This window comes from Triticum aestivum, chromosome 2A (genome assembly GCF_018294505.1).
Source record: "Triticum aestivum cultivar Chinese Spring chromosome 2A, IWGSC CS RefSeq v2.1, whole genome shotgun sequence".
Lineage (NCBI taxonomy): Eukaryota > Viridiplantae > Streptophyta > Magnoliopsida > Poales > Poaceae > Triticum > Triticum aestivum.
The window spans coordinates 122,009,476-122,028,840 of NC_057797.1; the positions used below are offsets into that span (position 1 = coordinate 122,009,476).

Sequence of the window (19,365 nt, forward strand, 5' to 3'; positions counted from 1 at the left end):
ACTTATACAGTTACAGACTTCATAAAGATGATAGCAATGAAACACCCACTACCTGAGGTACCAAATGATGAGGCATATAATGTCTTTCTTAATCATGTTGCAACGAAGGTACGCGAGTTGGACGATCAAAGAAAAAAACTATTCAATAAGTTACCTGCTAAGCAAGAAGATGATTTTGAGCGTGAGATTGAGATTGGTTTGACCTGTCACGATTAAGCATGGTGTTATCATTCAAATAAATGATTGCCCTGTCACGATTGATCTTGCTATAGTTGATATGCCTGAAGATCTCATTGCTCCTATAATTCTTGGTAGGCATTTTCTTATGACCATAAAGACTGTTATTAATGTGTTTGAGGGAAATGTGAGATTTGACCTTACTGGGAAGGATCTTTTTGTGAGACATTTTCCCAGGAAAAAGAAAATGAAGACATACACCGGAGACGGCATTATCGTCAATGCTCGAAGCTATGGGCTCGGTGTCTTTTTACCCAAGTGAATCACTATGGTCGAGCTAGCTGACCGAAAACAAGCGCTTCGTGGGAGGCAACCCACGCGAATAAGGTAGAAAAGTAAGTTTTTGTTTTTCGTTTCAATAAAAGAGTGTTGAAGTTTTATCATGGAGGATAAGTTGAGAAGAGTTGTTCTAATGAGGCCTTTGTCTTGCGCAAAATTATCGTGTGTTGTAGTGACATTTGAATGCCTATAAACATGCCTATATGTTGTGTTGGAACTAACCCCGCAGACAGAACAAAATATGGCCTAGCGTGCAACCACCGTGGTTGTTTGACCGATTGTACGGAATCCTGGCGATTGGCGGAGAATCGGTTGGCGGAGGGGCAAATCGCTGACGAGCAGGAGAACGATGGCATCGCCGTGGCCATGGTCGTGGAGGATCTGGGCTTCTTGGATGAGCAGCGGGCATTGTAACAGTCCATGCGCATCGCCCGCGACATCTGCCGCAAGCAATGGCGGCTGCGGGTCCTAAGGGTGGAGAGTGGCGCCTTGTTCATGGACCTTGATGCGAAGGGGAGCGAAGAGGAGGCGTGTGTGACCATAGATGTCGCCGCCCCTACTGTTCATGCCCCGCCACAACAACCACAAGGCCGACCCATCCACGTCAGACGTCGTCGACACGGTGAACTCCGGCGAGAAAGAGTAGGACATGGGACGTGGGCACGCCTAGTGTCCCATGTGGGCCGTGCCCCACGTCCTATTCTCTCCCCCTCCCCCTCTCCCGCAGCTTCACTTCCTGGGGCTCATGGCCGGTGAGTTTGCCGGACATGAGGAAGGCATGATGTAGAACACGGAGGACGCAACAGTCGACGAACATATAGACTAAGTTAAAAAAAATGCCATTCGCTTTTGTTTAGTTGAAATATGTCAAAAATGTAATGGTTCTAATGATAACTGTCCAATTTGCCTGGTTTGTTTAAATTCCTTTTGAAATGTGGTCCGCGTTGAAGGCTTGAAGCCCTATATAACATGGTGATGTCGATGGAACCTGAATCATTTTCTCTCTACCTAAACTTTCCTTTCGCGATGTAGCCCAGTAACAAAGATAATACGGCCCTATTATAGATGGAATATAAATATACTTACCACAGCACCAATACACTGCACTGTTTAGGATGTACACTTGGTGCATGTTTCTTATCGAATACTGTATGTCACACCGCGTATTCCATAGAGCAGCTCCATGGACTATTCTCCTTCTGCCTTTTTTCTTGATAGGAAACACGAAACAGCAGGGAAGGATAACAAGAGGAACCAGTCCAGTCCCACCTACCCTACCCTCAAAATGTGAATATATGTATATAATCATGGCAACATTATTCAGACTAACAAGCGACTGGGTAGCCCGAAATCACTAGATCAGAAAAGCTGCTGCAAATTGTAGCCTTACCACTCAGCATGGCTTTCAACAAATTAGCACCTGCAGTAGGGTTCATCGTAGCGCTGACGGCGTTCCGCCTCACCGGCGTTGGAGCTTCTGTGCCACCAGGCAACTGCACGAGGGAATGCGGTGGGCTGGAGATCCCTTACCCGTTTGGCATCGACCTCGAGGATGGCTGCCAACTTTCTGACCGCCGGCAAGGCTTCAAGCTCCGCTGCCTAGACAGGGGCGGCCGTGGCAAGAGGCTACATTACATCAACCAGGAGGTGCTGGAGATCTCGCTGGAGCATGGCCAGGTCCGGTGGCTGAACAACATCTCCTCCGACTGCTACAACGCCACCGCCGGGGAGATGGAGGTCAACAGCCCGCCGTCGAACATGGACCTGGAGGGCTCCATCTTCCGGCTCTCCGACACCGCCAACAAGTTCACCGTGCTCGGCTGCAAGAGGCTCGCCTACATCGGCGACACGGACAACGTCACGTCGTACACGGCCGTGTGCGGGGCCACATGCAAGGACGGCAACCTCTCGCTGCTGACCAACGGTTCCTGCGAGGGGATCGGCTGCTGCCGGACGGCGATCCCGAGGGGGCTGGAGAACTACCGGGTGTGGTTCGACGGGAGCTTCAGCACCGGCCGCTGTAGCTACGCGGCGCTGGTGGAGGCGTCCAACTTCACCTTCTCGTCCGCCTACCTTTCCTCGTCGGCGTTCGTCGACGCCTACGGCGGGCAGGCGCCGCTGGTGGTGGACTGGGCTATTGGAACGCTGCAAGGGGAGACTTGCGAGTCAGCACGCGCCAAGCCGGAGTCCTATCCGTGCGTCGGCAACGACAGCGTGTGCATCGACTCGCCTATTGGACGAGGCTACTTCTGCAGATGCAAGAAAGGGTACCAAGGAAATCCTTACCTTCCATACGGATGCAAAGGTAACAAAAAGACTAACAACAATTCCACACTTACCATACGACCAAGTCTCCAGTCTTTAATTCAATTTTCAGGATAACTTATTAATCCATCTGTTGCAGAATAAATTCGGTTTGTTTCTCTTAAAAAATGAATTCGGTTTGTTAAAGCAAAATACAACGTGAAATTGGTTTTCTGATTAAAATATGGACGAATATTCTTCTAAAATGGACGAATATTCTTGTAAAATGGTAAAAAAAAATTGTGTTTTTTTAGCAAGAAATGGTAATTTTGTTGACATGCCGTTTCTTTTACCTTTTCCAAGATTTTCCAAGATTAGTCTCACTATTGCACCAAACCATCTACTGGTCCAAGTAATGACAATTCTTGCACCAAACCGAGGTTCCAATCTTAATTTACTTTTGCATGGTAGTAACTTATTACTCCCTCTCCATCCTTGTAGAACGAATTTGATTTTTTTCAAAGCAAAATACAACTTGAAATTAGTTTTCTGATTTTAAAAAATGGAAGAATATTCTTACGAAACAGTAAATTTGACACAACATCGAATTTTCAGGTGGCAGTAATACCAATTTTTCATCTACTAGCTAATTGCCCGTGCGTTGCAATGGGGACATAGGTTCAACACCAATCGTGTCTGTGATATGTAGTATGTTTACCCCTTTCGCTTCTCCTCCTCACACAAGAGCACCCAATGAATAGGGTTTCCCTGCCTCCTGTCACGCTGGCGCCGATCTGCCTTGCATCCTACGACCTTAGGGCCATGGAGGCGTGGTGGATCCCGGCCCTCGCCGGCGGGAGGCTCCTGCTTCCTTTTTAGGTGTTATTTGGAGTTTGTCTAGGGTTTTTGTCCTGCTCGAGAAGACGAGACGACGACGACTCCCTAAAGATGGAATAAGGTTCTCCCGCCTAGCCCATGTCTTAGTGGTGTGTCTAGCGTCATCGGAGGGTGTGTAGATGTAACGCCCCGAGACCGACGCTCCAGTAGACTTCCAGCTATTCCGAGTTTCGTCGTGTGATTTGTTTTATTTGTTGCATTCATCCTTGCATCATGTGCATTGCATCATGTCATCATGCCATCATATCATTAATTTTTAAAACCTCAACTAAATAAAAATGCATAGATCTTTTGATCTATTTAAATCGAGGGAATTCACATGGTGACTTCTCTTTATAACATATCCTCCAATATTAGGGAGCTATATTAAATATTCCACTATTTTGGAATCACCAAAACACACTTACAAAATAATTTCGTTCCTTTTCTGCTTCAAGTTTGGTCTCCAACCTTGCCAATATTTATTTCATCATTTTCCGGAGCTCCACCAAAAATCCGAACATTTTTGGACCTTCCTTTCATCAAGTCCTAGTTCAAACCCATTTGAATTAAATTCAAATGAGTTTGAATTTAAATCTTTCAATCATGGCCTTCTATTTTTCTTGGAACGAGCTCATTTTTATGAGTCCGGGAAAATACCCTCCTGCTCAAGCTCCACCTCTAACCTCTTTTTCTTTTCTTTCTCATCTCTGTTTTTTCTTTTCTTTTAACAGTGAGAGAGAGCCCAGCCTAACGAGCAAAACCAGGCCGGGCCGGCCTGCTTCCTCGCAGCCCACCTCTCCAGCCGCAGCCAGCCGTAGCCCACTATCTAAGCAGGCCCAGCCGCGCCCCCCTCTAACCCTAGCCCGATCCCCTCGATCCCTCCTCCTCATCCCCTCGCGCCGCCACCTTCGTTCAGCGATCCCCATCGCACGCAGCCCCGCATCGCCAGGGAGCGCCGCCAGCGCTCGACCCCACTCCCTCCTCTCGATCCCCATCTCCCTCTCGCCTCTCACCTCGCGCGCGACCCCGTCGCCGAACCATCTCCACCTCGCGATGCCTCCCTTTCTCAAGCGCCCCCGCGCCCTGCCAGCCTCGGCCTCTCGCGGCTGCCGCTGCTGGCCCGCTGCCGAGCTCTCCACCGCGCCCGAACCCTCCTCTCGCTCGTCGCCCCGCCTCCAGGGTCCTCCCCTTGCTCCCGCGCTCCGCCCTCGCCGGAGAAGAGAGCCAGGCCGGAGCCCCGTCGGCCTCCTTGCCTCCGTCGCGTCCCGTTCCATCAGCCCCACGCCCGGCCTCCGCAACTCCACCGGGACGGCCAACTCCGGCGCCCCTCCGTCGCCCTCAAGCTCGTTCAGCGGCCCCCTGTCTTCTCCTCGTGCCCGCCGCCGTCTTCATCTGCGCCCGGAGGAGCCCACCGCCTCCCTGCCTTCTGGTCGACCTCGTCCTCGGCCCCGAGATTCTGCTGCCATGGCGTCCCGAGCTCCGCCACACCTCTGCTCCTGCTTCCCCTTCATGCACCTGCCGACCACCACCGCACCGAGTCTTTTGCCTTGCTTCGTTTTGGTTTGGAGACTGAGACGAGACCGCCAAGATGCACCCTGGTTTCGCCAAGGCCCTCTGTTCGACTCCGTGTACAACTACACGGTGAGACGCCAAGTACCACGACGACCATCACTTGCCAAGTACCACTACATGGTGACGCGTCAAGTACCTCTACCGCGTCTACGGGATCGCCAAGAACGCGTACCTCGACGACCTGCCAAGTACCCCTTCGGATCGCCAAGTTCATCTACCACGTGTACCACTATCGTCGACCCTCGAAGACCCCATGGACCCCGAACATCCACGGGACATGAACAACTACTTCCACTACGATATGTACCACTACCGTCGCCACGTGAACAACTACTTCCCTCGACGACTCAAACCGCTCTGAAAACGCACGCTTCGAAGGTATAACCCCGAGACGTCGTCCGTGGACCGAATGCTTTGTTGTATGAGATGCTTATGTTTGCACCGTGTCCGAATTGTCATTGCAAGTTCCTCCTCGTTTCCATGCCACAATTCCGTGGGAACCCGGTAGCCGGGGGCACCCCACCATCTTGCATGACACGCTCACGCCTCCTTTTGCACCGGTATCTCTGTGAGCTACCGGAACCGGAATGTTGCCGTGGCACCATTTTTGTTTCGCCGCCGTGGCACCCTTTTCGTTCCGCCGTGGCGACAAATGCTCCTTAACATGCTCATGTCAACATTTTCATAAAATTGCATAAAACTTGTATATGTCATCCGCATCATGATAACAATATTTAAAATGTTTAAACTTGTTGTTGCATTAAATTGCTAAATGCATATGGGGATTTACCGGATTTGTTGTTTTTATATCCGGCCCCATTTAAATTGTTTAGATGGTATAGTTTATATTATGTTTCACCCCTTGCCATGTTTAACCACACTTAATATTGTTGTGTTCCTTAACGAGAGAGAACTAAATAATTGATGTGGTGTTTCGTCAATATGCAACTCGTTGCATATTGAGCTCCACTTAATTTGTAGTATTGTTTGTTGCACTTTGCCATGCCATGCCTCATTTAAACCGGACATGCATCATACTTGTTTGTGCATCATGACTTGTTTATGCTTGTGTGTTTACTATGTTGTTTGTTTCTTTCCGGGTTGCTTCTCTCGTTAGCTTCGGTTTCGTTCCGGAGTTGTGAGGATTTGTTCGTCTACGACCGTTTGTCTTCTTCTTGGATTCGTTCTTCTTCCTTGCGGGATCTCAGGCAAGATGATCATACCCTCGAAATCACTACTATCTTTGCTATGCTAGTTTGCTCGCTCTTTTGCCATGCCAATGCTACGATGCCTACCATTTGCTTGTCAGCCTCCCAAATTGCCATGTCAAACCTCTAACCCACCATGTCCTAGCAAACCGTTGATTGGCTATGTTACCGCTTTGCTCAGCCCCTCTTATAGCGTTGTTAGTTGCAGGTGAAGATTGAAGTTTGTTCCTTGTTGGAACATGGAGATGTTGTTCCTTGTTGGAACATGTTTACTTGTTGGGATATCACAATATATCTTATTTAATTAATGCATCTATATACTTGGTAAAGGGTGGAAGGCTCGGCCTTATGCCTGGTGTTTTGTTCCACTCTTGCCGCCCTAGTTTCCGTCATATCGGTGTTATGTTCCCGGATTTTGCGTTCCTTACACGGTTGGGCTATAATGGGAACCCCTTGACAGTTCGCCTTAAGTAAAGCTTCTCCAGCAATGCCCAACATTGGTTTTACCATTTGCCACCTAGCCTTTCTTTCCCTTGGGTTCTGCAGACTCAAGGGTCATCATTTTTTTAAACCCCCCCGGGCCAGTGCTCCTCTGAGTGTTGGTCCGAACTAGAGCCCTGTGCAGCGCCCCCTCGGGGAAACTCGAGGTTGGTTTTAGTTGTACGGATTGCTCATCTGAGTGTGCCCTGAGAAAGAGATATGTGCAGCTCCTATCGGGATTTGTCGGCACATTCGGGCGGTGTTGCTGGTTTAGTTTTACCCTGTCGAAATGTCTTGTTGTACCGGGATACCGAGTCTGATCGGAATGTCTCGGGTGGAGGTCTATTCCTTCGTTGACCGTGAGAGCTTGTCATGGGCTAAGTTGGGACACCCCTGCAGGGATTGAACTTTCGAAAGCCGTGCCCGCGGTTATGGGCAGATGGGAATTTGTTAACGTCCGGTTGTAGAAAACCCGAAGTTGACCTTAATTAAAATACATCAACCGCGTGTGTAACCGTGATGGTCTCTTCTCGGCGGAGTCCGGGAAGTGAACACGGTGTTGGAGTTATGCTTGACGTAGGTTGCTATAGGATCACTTCTTGATCATACTTTTATCGACTCGTGCTTTGCCCTCTCTTCTCGCTCTCTTTTGCGATTGTAGCCACCATATATGCTAGTCGCTTGCTGCAGCTCCACCTCATTACTCCATCCTTCCTATAAGCTTAAATAGTCTTGATCTCGCGGGTGCGAGATTGCTGAGTCCCCGTGGCTCACAGATACTTCCAAAACCAGTTTGCAGGTGCCTATGTTACCGTGCAGATGACGCAACCAAGCTCAAGGAGGAGCTCGATGAAGATCTTGCCCTTTGTGTTGTTTCGTTCTAGTTGATCAGTAGTGGAGCCCAGTTGGGGTCGATCGGGGACCTTTGTCGCATTTGGGGTTCTTCTTTTATTTTGGTTCCGTAGTCGGACCTTGATTGTATCTGGATGATGTAATGCTTTATTCATGTAATTGTGTGAAGTGGCGATTGTAAGCCAACTATGTATCTCTTTCCCTTATGTATTACATGGGTTGTGTGAAGATTACCTCACTTGCGACATTGCTTTCAATGCGGTTATGCCTCTAAGTCGTGCTTCGACACGTGGGAGATATAGCCGCATCGAGGGCGTTACAAGTTGGTAATCAGAGCCTTCCCCGACCTTAGGAGCCCCACTGCTTGATCGTTTTTAGCGGCCGAGTTGTGTCTAGAAAAATGTTTTGAGTCATTTAGGAATTATATATCGGAGAGTTAGGAATTCTTTTTACTCCCCAGTCTCTTCATCGCTCTGGTAAGGCATCCTGACGTAGAGTTTTGACTCTTCTCTTCTCAAATTTCACTAAAAAATTTTAGGATCACGCGGGTATCTTGGAATCGTTCCGATGGTTTTATGATGAGAACATTGTCTTGGTGCCTCCTGTCAGGGGTTTAGTGGAAGTGTCCCGGGGAGTTGAGCTCTGAGGTGTTGTCATCATAATTTTATCGTTGCAGTTCTGGAATACCTGAGTTTAGTACGCCGACATCGAAAATCTCTTTTATGCAGTTGTTGGTGAGATAACCCCGATAACCCAGTACTGAGGTGAGTACGGGAGTATTGCCATGACTTGTATAACGGATGCTTTTCGAAGGTTGAGGTAGACGATTTCCGAAGGTTTCTTGGTTATGTGTTGAAGGATGGATACAGCTGGATGTAGGATTTGTTAGTTTGGGTGAGATATTATGCTTCCCCTGTATCCCCAACACCTGATTGCATAACCGGAAAATTTCGGGAGTTTCATAGGTGGGAATTCAAGTAGCTCTTAGGATATCTTTCTGACGGATGTATGATATGAAATTGGGGTTCGACGTCTAGTGGTCCGCCTATTCACGGTTGGTTTTACAGTGGTCTCGTTGTGTCTTAAAGAGTCCTTGGCTATGCTGACTCGGGGACGCTTCGTATGTCATGTGCACTGCCTTGTACATGATGGTGCTGTACGATCGAGCCCGTGTAGGCCCCACCACGAAAACTTCGGACGAAATCTCTATCATATGTTTGTTCTGGCTTATTTTGCAAGCCAATCCTTTGTTTTGTTTTGAGTTGTGGTATTCGAGTTGCTTCGAAGTCAAATGTTGATTCCATACCTTTTCCAAATGGTGTTCTCATATTCCTATGTGAATATTAATCCTTCTTGATCATCGAGTCTGTCTTGTCAATCATTTTTTTAACCGGTGTGTCTCTCCTCAAGTGGATCCGTTCACGTCAACATTTGCAAGATCATTTATCACTTCTTCTCAACGGTGTTGTTTCATCCGTCTCCAAGTTGCCTTTGTTTTTCCCACCCTCCCTCCCTTTTGTTTTTCTTCAAGGACTAAGATTTCTTCTTCAAGTATCCATTTTATTGATGGGAAGTTTCTCCATTCTTTTCCGTCAATATTCTTATCCGGTGATTCTCACGTATATTCTAGCGGAGCTTCAAGTTCGTCACTCTTCACTCGTTTTCTTCTCCGGTGGATTTAATTCAAGCTTTGGTATTAAGCATACTCCTTTTCTTTTTTTTCCAATGCTTTTCTTATGCCGGTGCACCTCTTAATCATCCATCTCTCGCTATTAAATTGTTCCGGAGTGCTCAAGATATCTCGAAGATTTGTGTTTCCACTCTGCATTCGTTCAAGCTCTTTCGAGATTGGTATCTCATTCAAGTCTTTTATTTCAACCGGTGCATTATCTCTCTTCAAATTGTTCAACGGTGTTTCTTTTGAGTGGGCCCTAACCCACAGGTCTTTTCCCAGGATCTTACCTGACTCTTCTATTTTCCCAGAGCTATCCTAAATTCTTCTCCAAGTTTGACGTAAGAATGAGTTATCATTAGTCAAGTGCTTTTTCTCCAAGATCTTTCAAATTCTTTTCATAGTTGGCTCAACCTCTTCGCTTTTGATTCTTCCGGTGTGCCTCAATAATTCTTGGTGGTGTTTCTCGTTGTCATTCTCATCATTTGAAGACCGAAGAAGAGTTTCTCTTTAATCTTGCTCTATTCTCTTCAAGATTCATGGTGCTAGCTTGTTGCCATCCTCTCATAATTGTTTTCGATTGTGAGAATCTTTTTCACCCATCAGGAGATATTCAAGAGTCTTCTCAGTTTGTCATCCGGAGTCCATCAATTCAGGTTTATTCATTCTCAGCCGTCAGTTATCATTCTCCTATCTTGCCGGTGCATTGTTCAATGATCTCTAATCAGTTCTTGATCTCTTCGTTCTCATGTATCTAGATTGTCTCATGTATCTTCGTTCATTTCACTATTCTTCCCGGTGTTTCTTTGTCTTCCCTTAATTCATTTTCAATCCGTACGATGGTTCGTTCAAGATTTTTTCTTCTTTCTTATCATATCAATTCATTTGTTGTTCCAATCCTACCGGTGGTTCGTTGAAGACCTTCTCAAGTTTACGTTATATCTCTCTTAATCTTTTCTACGAGAATAAGTAATATGTCAAATCCATTGATTGTCATCAATTTAATTGGTGAAGGATAGACATAACATAATTCTTATTCTTGTTTCATCAAGTTTATTCAATTTCTTTTCCGGAGTGGTTCATCGTATCACATTCTCAGTTCGAGTTGCTCATCTTTTCTTTCCCGGAGTTCCAAGATCTAATTATCATTCCAAAGATCTATCTAACCATTGCAAGGGTTCACCTTGTGTTTTCAATTTCTCTTTCTTTTCATTCCTTTTGTTTACCGGAGTTCTTCATGGAGGTTCTACATGATGGTTCATCAAGGATTTAATTCCCTTCTCAAAGTTTTCATCGAGATTCTTTCCTAAGGAGCTCAAGCTTTCTTCATATGGTAATCCGGAGTGCAATTCTTTCTACCATATTTTGGAGGTGGTATTATGTCATTCTTGATAATTTGAGTTCATGTTCCATGATTCACATGTTGTTAAGAATGAGTTATTTTTAAATCCATCAACCTCGTTGTTGGAGTTGTCTTGTGTCATATTTCACCTAAAAGCCTTCCATTGGGAATGTTGCTATTTGTGGTGCTTGCCAATGATCCAAGTTATCTCTTTATCATCTTGGTGGAAGAAGTTTTCATCTCTTCGTTGATCTCAAGCAAGCAATTGTTTCCGTTAGTGGCCGGTTGTCACCTCATAATTTTGAGATGTTTTCCATAAGCCCACTACAAGCTTGTGCTTTTTGTTGTTGATTTTCCAACAACTCCGTTCAATTCTTCTTTGCAAGGATGCTTTCCAAACTCATTTGTGGCAGAAGTTGGCATTTTCTTCTCCATTCTTCTATTTCAATTACCTATCTTCTATTCTTTTGTTTCGGAGGCATTGTGATGTTGTGCTTTTCACTCATCATCTCGAATTGTGAGGATCGTGTTCTTTTCCTTGCTTATCCATTTAACCGGAGTCTCATCCAAGTGCTTTCATTTTGCCAAATTCATGTTCTTTTCCTTCCATCTTCAACCGGAGTGCTTCCCAAATTCTTTCTCTCTCATCTTGTTTTAACTGGAGTGGTTTCGAATTCTATCTTGTCCATTAAACTCTTGATTCATGTCTTTGCAACCTTCAAGTTCTCGTAATGTTCCTTGTTCCTTTTTTTTTCCAACGGATTGTTTGCAATCTCGTTCTTCTCAGTTGTGCTCTTTCTTTTAAATTGCTCAACCTCTCAAGGTTCTTTGGTTTCACTCATTGGTCGAAGAAGCAACTTAGTTTTACCTCTTCTCTTTCTCTTCCGTTTTCTCTCCGGTGCCATTCTAGATCTCGGGACGAGATCCTCTTGTAGTGGTGGAGTGTTGTAACGCCCCGAGACCGACGCTCCAGTAGACTTCCAGCTATTCCGAGTTTCGTCGTGTGATTTGTTTTATTTGTTGCATTCATCCTTGCATCATGTGCATTGCATCATGTCATCATGCCATCATATCATTAATTTTTAAAACCTCAACTAAATAAAATGCATAGATTTTTCGATCTATTTAAATCGAGGGAATTCACATGGTGACTTCTCTTTATAACATATCCTCCAATATTAGGGAGCTATATTAAATATTCCACTATTTTGGAATCACCAAAACACACTTACAAAATAATTTCGTTCCTTTTCTGCTTCAAGTTTGGTCTTCAACCTTGCCAATATTTATTTCATCATTTTCCGGAGCTCCACCAAAAATCCGAACATTTTTGGACCTTCCTTTCATCAAGTCCTAGTTCAAACCCATTTGAATTAAATTCAAATGAGTTTGAATTTAAATCTTTCAATCATGGCCTTCTATTTTTCTTGGAACGAGCTCATTTTTATGAGTCCGGGAAAATACCCTCCTGCTCAAGCTCCACCTCTAACCTCTTTTTCTTTTCTTTCTCATCTCTGTTTTTTCTTTTCTTTTAACAATGAGAGAGAGCCCAGCCTAACGAGCAAAACCAGGCCGGGCCGGCCTGCTTCCTCGCAGCCCACCTCTCCAGCCGCAGCCAGCCGTAGCCCACTATCTAAGCAGGCCCAGCCGCGCCCCCCTCTAACCCTAGCCCGATCCCCTCGATCCCTCCTCCTCATCCCCTCGCGCCGCCACCTTCGTTCAGCGATCCCCATCGCACGCAGCCCCGCATCGCCAGGGAGCGCCGCCAGCGCTCGACCCCACTCCCTCCTCTCGATCCCCATCTCCCTCTCGCCTCTCACCTCGCGCGCGACCCCGTCGCCGAACCATCTCCACCTCGCGATGCCTCCCTTTCTCAAGCGCCCCCGCGCCCTGCCAGCCTCGGCCTCTCGCGGTTGCCGCTGCTGGCCCGCTGCCGAGCTCTCCACCGCGCCCGAACCCTCCTCTCGCTCGTCGCCTCGCCTCCAGGGTCCTCCCCTTGCTCCCGCGCTCCGCCCTCGCCGGAGAAGAGAGCCAGGCCGGAGCCCCGTCGGCCTCCTTGCCTCCGTCGTGTCCCGTTCCATCAGCCCCACGCCCGGCCTCCGCAACTCCACCGGGACGGCCAACTCCGGCGCCCCTCCGTTGCCCTCAAGCTCGTTCAGCGGCCCCCTGTCTTCTCCTCGTGCCCGCCGCCGTCTTCATCTGCGCCCGGAGGAGCCCACCGCCTCCCTGCCTTCTTCTCGACCTCGTCCTCGGCCCCGAGATTCTGCTGCCATGGCGTCCCGAGCTCCGCCACACCTCTGCTCCTGCTTCCCCTTCATGCACCTGCCGACCACCACCGCACCGAGTCTTTTGCCTTGCTTCGTTTTGGTTTGGAGACTGAGACGAGACCGCCAAGATGCACCCTGGTTTCGCCAAGGCCCTCTGTTCGACTCCGTGTACAACTACACGGTGAGACGCCAAGTACCACGACGACCATCACTTGCCAAGTACCACTACATGGTGACGCGTCAAGTACCTCTACCGCATCTACGGGATCGCCAAGAACGCGTACCTCGACGACCTGCCAAGTACCCCTTCGGATCGCCAAGTTCATCTACCACGTGTACCACTATCGTCGACCCTCGAAGACCCCGTGGACCCCAAACATCCACGGGACATGAACAACTACTTCCACTACGATATGTACCACTACCGTCGCCACGTGAACAACTACTTCCCTCGACGACTCAAACCGCTCTGAAAACGCACGCTTCGAAGGTATAACCCCGAGACGCCGTCCGTGGACCGAATGCTTTGTTGTATGAGATGCTTATGTTTGCACCGTGTCCGAATTGTCATTGCAAGTTCCTCCTCGTTTCCATGCCACAATTCCGTGGGAACCCGGTAGCCGGGGGCACCCCACCATCTTGCATGACACGCTCACGCCTCCTTTTGCACCGGTATCTCTGTGAGCTACCGGAACCGGAATGTTGCCGTGGCACCATTTTTGTTTCGCCGCCGTGGCACCCTTTTCGTTCCGCCATGGCGACAAATGCTCCTTAACATGCTCATGTCAACATTTTCATAAAATTGCATAAAACTTGTATATGTCATCCGCATCATGATAACAATATTTAAAATGTTTAAACTTGTTGTTGCATTAAATTGCTAAATGCATATGGGGATTTACCGGATTTGTTGTTTTTATATCCGGCCCCATTTAAATTGTTTAGATGGTATAGTTTATATTATGTTTCACCCCTTGCCATGTTTAACCACACTTAATATTGTTGTGTTCCTTAACGAGAGAGAACTAAATAATTGATGTGGTGTTTTGTCAATATGCAACTCGTTGCATATTGAGCTCCACTTAATTTGTAGTATTGTTTGTTGCACTTTGCCATGCCATGCATATTTAAACCGGACATGCATCATACTTGTTTGTGCATCATGACTTGTTTATGCTTGTGTGTTTACTATGTTGTTTGTTTCTTTCCGGGTTGCTTCTCTCATTAGCTTCGGTTTCGTTCCGGAGTTGTGAGGATTTGTTCGTCTACGACCGTTTGTCTTCTTCTTGGATTCGTTCTTCTTCCTTGCGGGATCTCAGGCAAGATGATCATACCCTCGAAATCACTACTATCTTTGCTATGCTAGTTTGCTCGCTCTTTTGCCATGCCAATGCTACGATGCCTACCATTTGCTTGTCAGCCTCCCAAATTGCCATGTCAAACCTCTAACCCACCATGTCCTAGCAAACCGTTGATTGGCTATGTTACCGCTTTGCTTAGCCCCTCTTATAGCGTTGTTAGTTGCAGGTGAAGATTGAAGTTTGTTCCTTGTTGGAACATGGAGATGTTGTTCCTTGTTGGAACATGTTTACTTGTTGGGATATCACAATATATCTTATTTAATTAATGCATCTATATACTTGGTAAAGGGTGGAAGGCTCGGCCTTATGCCTGGTGTTTTGTTCCACTCTTGCCGCCCTAGTTTCCGTCATATCGGTGTTATGTTCCCGGATTTTGCGTTCCTTACACGGTTGGGCTATAATGGGAACCCCTTGACAGTTCGCCTTAAGTAAAGCTTCTCCAGCAATGCCCAACATTGGTTTTACCATTTGCCACCTAGCCTTTTCTTTCCCTTGGGTTCTGCAGACTCAAGGGTCATCATTTTTTTAAACCCCCCCCCCCGGGCCAGTGCTCCTCTGAGTGTTGGTCCGAACTAGAGCCCTGTGCAGCGCCCCCTCGGGGAAACTCGAGGTTTGGTTTTAGTTGTACGGATTGCTCATCTGAGTGTGCCCTGAGAAAGAGATATGTGCAGCTCCTATCGGGATTTGTCGGCACATTCGGGCGGTGTTGCTGGTTTAGTTTTACCCTGTCGAAATGTCTTGTTGTACCAGGATACCGAGTCTGATCGGAGTGTCTCGGGTGGAGGTCTATTCCTTCGTTGACCGTGAGAGCTTGTCATGGGCTAAGTTGGGACACCCCTGCAGGGATTGATCTTTCGAAAGCCGTGCCCGCGGTTATGGGCAGATGGGAATTTGTTAACGTCCGGTTGTAGAAAACCCGAAGTTGACCTTAATTAAAATACATCAACCGTGTGTGTAACCGTGATGGTCTCTTCTCGGCGGAGTCCGGGAAGTGAACACGGTGTTGGAGTTATGCTTGACGTAGGTTGCTATAGGATCACTTCTTGATCATACTTTTATCGACCGTGCTTTGCCCTCTCTTCTCGCTCTCTTTTGCGATTGTAGCCACCATATATGCTAGTCGCTTGCTGCAGCTCCACCTCATTACTCCATCCTTCCTATAAGCTTAAATAGTCTTGATCTCGCGGGTGCGAGATTGCTGAGTCCCCGTGGCTCACAGATACTTCCAAAACCAGTTTGCAGGTGCCTATGTTACCGTGCAGATGACGCAACGAAGCTCAAGGAGGAGCTCGATGAAGATCTTGCCCTTTGTGTTGTTTCGTTCTAGTTGATCAGTAGTGGAGCCCAGTTGGGGTCGATCAGGGACCTTTGTCGCATTTGGGGTTCTTCTTTTATTTTGGTTCCGTAGTCGGACCTTGATTGTATCTGGATGATGTAATGTTTTATTCATGTAATTGTGTGAAGTGGCGATTGTAAGCCAACTATGTATCTCTTTCCCTTATGTATTACATGGGTTGTGTGAAGATTACCTCACTTGCGACATTGCTTTCAATGCGGTTATGCCTCTAAGTCGTGCTTCGACACGTGGGAGATATAGCCGCATCGAGGGCGTGACAGTAGAGGTGTGTCTCCGGCGGATTTTATGGGATACGTTCGATGTCTGTCTTCGATGGATCTGTTTGGATTCGGTCTTCGTTCATCCGCATATGTGTGCCTACATATTGTATTCTTTTGATCTATGCTTCTCTTCATCAGCGACAGTTGTTGTTCTGGTGCGCTGGTCCTTTGGGGCCTTAGCATGATGACTTCCCGACTATCTACTACAACAAGGTTTGTCCGGCTTTGATAGGGAGGGGTCATGACGGCAGCGCGCCTTTGACTCGCATCAGTGCTTATAGTCATCGCTGGTGGTCTACAAACATAATGTAATTTATTTTACTTCTAGTGTTCTTACTGCCATTATGTTTGATGAATAGATTAGAAATTTTCCCCACGCACAAAAAAAAAACACCAATCGTGTCCGACATATACCTTACACCCACCATATTCTAGATTTTGGTAAGATTTGATTTGATTTGAGTATGGTTAGTGAAGGCAAGGAATGTTTTGATTTAGGTGAGGTTTTGCTAAGATTCAATTTGATTTGGATAGGGTACGGGAAGCAAGGAAAGTTTTGATTTAGTTGGGGTTTTGATAAGATTTGATTTAATTGAGTTAATTCATGATGTGGTTTTGAGAGACTACGGACTAATGTACAAACACTAAACCTGCCATTACAACCGTAGACTCCCCTTTAATGTAAACTATGTCACCTCACCATCAAGAGCCCTATAGCCTCTCTTTAAAGCAATTTTTAAACAGGCGTGTAAAATCCTTATGTTGGTGGTCCATGGAATTAAGCAAATTTCGACCCCAAAAAATCACTATGCATTTTAAAAGGGTAAACCTAATCTCTCAAAGCCCACAATTTGCACTACGATAATCTTTTTAACCCCCAATCAAAGCCCACAATTTGCACTACGATAAAAACAATGTTGACGTTCTGCATTAGAGTCGTTGTAAGATAGGTCAATGGCTTCACGAAGGTGAAAATGTTATACATTATTTCAGGAACTATGACCATGTTAAATATGCCAAAAGGAGTTATCCTCCTTTTCGGGAAAAAGGCGTGACCTCAGCTGTTAAGATTATATATCAAACAGTCCGCGTGGCTCATAGGCAATATTAGAATTAGAGTCAGATTATTCACACAAAAAAAGAAAAAATTGAGTCAGATTGTAGGTACCTAGTTGTCTGGCTATCTTCGTCCAAAAATGGTTATTTAGCTACCAGTAGAACTGGAAATGTCGGTTTCATGGAAAAGGCTGACGATATGCACGTGTTATTAATTGCAGTCGTGTTTTATCATTCTAGGTATGATAGTCAATATATTACCCGCCCAAGTTCTAGGAAAGCCAGTCTTTTGCCCCATGACATGGCTAATATTCTGATTCAGATCTCCTAATCTTGTCAAGAAGACAAGAACATATGTATTACCTTGGGGAAATAAGGTTTTTCTTTGATATTATTTTGCTTGTGCACCTTACCAAGATGTGCCTCATTTTGCAGATGTCGATGAGTGCCTTGACCCAAAAAATTATGAAGGGACGTGCCACAATATCATTGGAGACTTCATCTGTTGTCCTCCGAGAACAAAATATGATCCCAAAAAAATGCAGTGCACCTCTACCAAAAAGAAAACTCTCGTCATAGGTACCTACCTTTCAATTATTATGGGGTATATGAAAACAACAATAAGCTTATTGGCATATGGTTTTACATAGGTGTTACCATTGGGCTGGGTGCGGGCTTTGGAATGCTACTTCTTGGCTTGAGTGGAATGTCCATCTCCTATTGATGGAAAAGATACGTCAAAAAACAACAACGCAGGCTTTATTTCCAGAAAAACCAAGGCCTTCTATTGGAACAACTCATATTATCAGATGAAAATGCGTGATAGAACAATGATTTTCTCCTTAGAGGAGTTGGAGAAGGCAACAAACAACTTTGATGAAACTCGTATTGTAGGCCGTGGAGGACATGGCATGGTATACAAAGGCATCTTATCGGACCAACGTATGGTGGCTATAAAAAAGTCAAAACTTGTTGAGGAATCTGAGATCAATCAGTTTATTAATGAGGTTGTAATCCTCTCCCAGATAAATCATCAAAATATCGTGAAGCTCTTTGGATGTTGTCTTGAAACAGAAGTGCCGCTCTTAGTATCTGATTTTATCCCTAATGGCTCTCTATTTGATGTTTTGCATGGTGAGCCAACTAGTAGACTATGTTTATCCTGGGATGATTGTTTGAGGGTTGCTCAAGAAACTGCTGGAGCTCTCTGTTATCTACATACATCTGCCTCGATATCGGTCTTTCATCGTGATGTGAAGTCCTCGAATATCCTGTTAGATGGAAATTTCACTGCTAAAGTTTCAGATTTTGGTGCTTCAAGAACAGTTCCTATTGACCAAACTCATGTTACCACAAATGTACAAGGAACATTCGGATACTTGGATCCAGAATATTATCAAACTGGGCAACTAAATGAGAAAGGCGATGTGTATAGTTTTGGTGTGGTACTCATAGAGTTACTTACAAGAAAAGAGCCTGTTTTTAGAAGTAATTCAGGTTCAAAGCAAAACTTGTCCATCTACTTCATTACAGAGATTAAAACAAAGTCAGTAAGAGAGGTGGTAGCCACTCAAGTTCTTGAAGAAGCAAGCGAGGATGAAATTTGTATCATTGCCTCTCTTGCGGAGACGTGTTTGCGTCTCAAGGGAGAAGAAAGGCCTACTATGAAGCAAGTGGAGAGTACATTACAATATTTGCGAACAAAAAGGTTGGCCTCATGTCATGTTGTTCAAAGGAGCGAAGAAGAAATCCAACCACTTGTCTCTAGTTTTCAACCTTTCGCCATTCATATGGATGATAAATCTCATTCAGAAGCATCTAGTTCTTTCTTCAGTTCAGGGTGAGACATTTTTTCTTTTCTTTTTGACAATGTCCGGGGTGAGAGCTTATGTCATTTGCTTATCTGGTTCCCAAGTATTTGAAGTTGTTAGTTTACATTTCATTTTTATCTTTGCGACTAAATAGTTGTCATAATATTTCTTAGTAGCGGGTTTGCAGAACAATTCATTACTATACGAAGACGGGAGTAGAATAATGCCTTATTCGGCCAAACACATGTACTGCGGTCAAGAGTGTTAGATTTTCTGTGGCTGTTTATCAGCATATTTCTTCTTGCAAGAACTGAGATAAATTCTGCTTCTCAGAGTATATTTCATGCAAGAGTTATGCCAACATTTTGCCATTTTTGTCTTGCTGGTGTTTGTTGTAACAATTGAACTAAAATAACCCACAGTGGTCATTTTTTCAAACATGCTGTACCGTCAATTCCACGGATGCCCCCTTACGTCCATCCAAACAG

At 45.8% G+C, this 19,365-nt stretch overlaps 1 pseudogene; it reads left to right on the plus strand.

Annotated features, from left to right (window-relative positions):
* Positions 1-865: 865 nt before the first annotated feature.
* LOC123191580 (wall-associated receptor kinase-like 6) lies at positions 866-19,192 on the plus strand (annotated as a pseudogene).
* The last annotated feature ends 173 nt before the right edge of the window (positions 19,193-19,365 follow it).